The following is a 3,341-nucleotide window of genomic DNA, read 5'->3' on the forward strand; positions in this document are numbered from 1 at the left end:
GGTGCTATAATTCGGGAAATTGCTGGGAATGCACTGAAATGCTGGCACCTGGACAGAGTTGGCTCTCACGGAACCACAGACAATCCCTGAATTCTGTTGGTTCTCCTCGTCATCTTCCTTCTTGTCTTAGTTATTTCATGCTGCTGTAAGAAAATGCTATAGACTGAGGGTCTTACATAACAGACGTTTATTTTCTCCGAGTTCTGGAGGCTGGGAAGCCAAAACTCAGAATGCCAGTATGGTGGGTGTCTGGTGAGGGTTCTCTTCCTGGCTTATAGATGCCTACCTTCTCTGTGAGTCCTCACACGGCAAAGAGAGAAAGGGAGAAAAGTGCAAGCATTTCTTCCTATAAGCAAGATATGGTCTGGATCAGTGTCCCCACCAAATCTCACGCCGAATTGTAATCTGCAGTGTTGGAGGTGGGGCCTGCTGGGAGGTGACTGGATCATGGGGACAGATTTCTCATTAATAGTTTAGTGCCATCACCTTGGTACTGTGCTCATGGTAGTGAGTGATTTCTCACGACATATGGTCATATAATAGTGTGTGGCAATGCCCCCCGTCTCTCTTGCTCCTGCTTTCACCAAGTGAAGTGCCTGCTCCTTCTTTGCCTATTGCCATAAGTAAAAGCTCCCTAAGGCCTCTCGAGAAGCAGATACTTCCATGGTTCCTGTACATCCTGCAAACCACAAGCCAATTAAACCTATTTTTTAAAAATAAATTACCCAGTCTCAGGTATTTCTTTATGGCAGTGCAAGAATGATCTAATACAGACATTAATCCAATCGTGAGGGCCTACGCTCTCAGGACCTCATCTAACCCTAATTACCTCCCAAAGGCCCCATCTCCAGACCATCACACTGGGACTCAGAGCTTCAACATATATATATATATATATACTTTTTTTTTTTTTTTTTTTTTTTTTGGAGGGGAGCACATTTCAGTCCATAGCACTTCTTTAGGTGTACTTTTTGTAGCTTGACCACAGGGTCCTTCATTTGGTTGCCTGAGAGACATGGATTCCTGAGAAGTAAATAGCAAGACAAAAGTCAGCTTCAGTTTGGGACGAGAAGGAATGACATACACTCAGATGAATTCAGACCATGTGTATTTGTTTGCTTTGGCTGTCATAACAAGGTACCACAGACTGAGGGAGCTTAAGCATCAGAAATGTGCTTTCCGAGTCCCAGAGGCTACAAGTTCAATCTCAAGGTGTGGGCAGAGTTGAGTTGTCCTGAGGCCTCTCTCCTTGACTTATAGATGGCCATTCTCTTCCTGTGTCTTCACATGGTCTTTCCTCTGTGTGTGTCTGTGTCCTAATGTCCTCTTCTTGTAAGGACACCAGTCGTATTGGATTGGAGCCCACCCTAATCTAGCAGGGATACAGTCCCAACCCTGTTGCTTATTAGCCATGTAATTATGGGGAAATTATCAAGCTGCATGAGCATCAGGTTCTTCATCTGTGAAGCAGGTTTGATAAAGTCTTATAGGACTGTCGGAGTGTGTGCAATGAAAGTAAAGCACTTGGCTCAGGGCCTGGCGTGTATTAGATCATTAATGTTTGGCAGTTATTTGTGTTAGTATTTGGAACTCAGATCCTACCGTAGTTTCCTCTGGCAATTTTGTTGTTGCTGTTGTTATTGTTATCTAGGAAACCTCAGAGTACCTAGCACAATAGTACAGGAATACCAACTCAGCCCAAAGTGTTGCTTCATAGACAAAACACAGTAGAATTTCCCTCCTAGATGATCTATTATTTAATTTGTGTGCGGAGGAGTCTTCTTCAGCTGGATGCAGCTCAGTGTTTCCTGAATTTGAGTCCAGGACCAACTCTTTTCCTCGCTCTCAGCTGCTTTTCCATCTCAACCACTATTTTCATTCATATAATCACCACCTAAAATCTAGCCCATGCTTAGGAATGGCCAAATGACACTTGAGACAACCTAATTAGAATGCCATTTGAATAGAGTCAGCTCCGGCTCTCCCACTAAGGCAGAAGAGTACCTTGCCAGTGGCTTCTGGGCCTCCCTTCCTGAGAGATTCACCCTTACCTCCCAGGAAACCCTTGCAGATGATGAGTATCCATCACCTAGCTCTCGGGCTGTATTCAACCGCGCTGGCATAAGAGCACAGGATGCCTTCCACTCCTGCCCCAGGTGGAAACTCGTCTATGTTCATTCACCGACCATCATGAACTGCCCAGAGCAATCTTCCATTCCAGGCTTTTCTCTCACTATTTGAGAATCTGGCCCTGGACCCACCCAGCTTCATTAGAATCAGCTTCCTCAGAAGGAACTGCAGTTTCCCAAAGCCTGAAAGGCCCTCGCTCAGGGCATTTACACTCCACCACTCTCACCAGGGCACCACACATTCTGCCCTCTCTTACTTTTCCTCTAGGTCTTAGAGGACATCTCACCAACTTAATTTTATGACTATAGCTCCTAGATTCTACCACCCTTCGGGTAGGGGTGGGTCTGACTTATTCCAGTATCTCCACTAACATAGGGCCTTCCAAAGAGCAGATGTTCAGTGAATGTTTGAGAAAGAATGAGCCAGTGACCAGGACTTCCATTTAAGATATAATTTCTCCTACATCCTTGAATAAGCCAAGAAAATCCAGGTACACATATATGGTTTAATTTTATAGAACAACACATGAATAAAAAGCTGAGAATTAACTGCCTTTTCCTTTTATTTTTATTTTTTAGAGTAAAGTGAGAGCAAGTTTATTAAGAAAGTAAAGAAATAAAAGAATGGCTGCTGCTGGTTGTCCTTTTTTTTTTTTTTTTTTTTGAGACTGAGTCTCACTCTGTCGCCCAGGCTGGATTGCAGTGGCGTGATCTCGGCTCACTGAAAGCTCCGCCTCCCTGGTTCACACCATTCTCCTGCCCCATTCTCCCAAGTAGCTGGACTACAGGTGCTTGCCACCCCGCCCGGCAAATTTTTTGTATTTTTAGTAGAGACGGGGTTTCACTGTGTTAGCCAGGATGGTCTCAATCTCCTGACCTCATGATCCATCCCCTTTGGCCTCCCAAAGTGCTGGGATTACAGGCTGAGCCATGGTGCCCGGCTGGTTGCCCATTTTTATGGTTATTTCTTGATTATTTGCTAAACAAGGGGTGGATTATTCATAAGTTTTTCAGGAAAAAAGTGGGCAATTCTTGGAACTGAGGGCTCCTCCCTTTTTTCAGCCATATAGGGTAACTTCCACACATTGCCATGGCATCTGTAAACTGTCATGGTGCCGGTGGGAGTGTCTTTTAGCATGCTAATGCATATAATGAGCAGTGAGGATGACCAGAGGTCACTCTCATTACCATCTTGGCTTTGGTGGGTTTTGG

The sequence above is a fragment of the Chlorocebus sabaeus genome, chromosome X, assembly GCF_047675955.1.
Source record: "Chlorocebus sabaeus isolate Y175 chromosome X, mChlSab1.0.hap1, whole genome shotgun sequence".
Taxonomy (NCBI): Eukaryota; Metazoa; Chordata; class Mammalia; order Primates; family Cercopithecidae; genus Chlorocebus; species Chlorocebus sabaeus.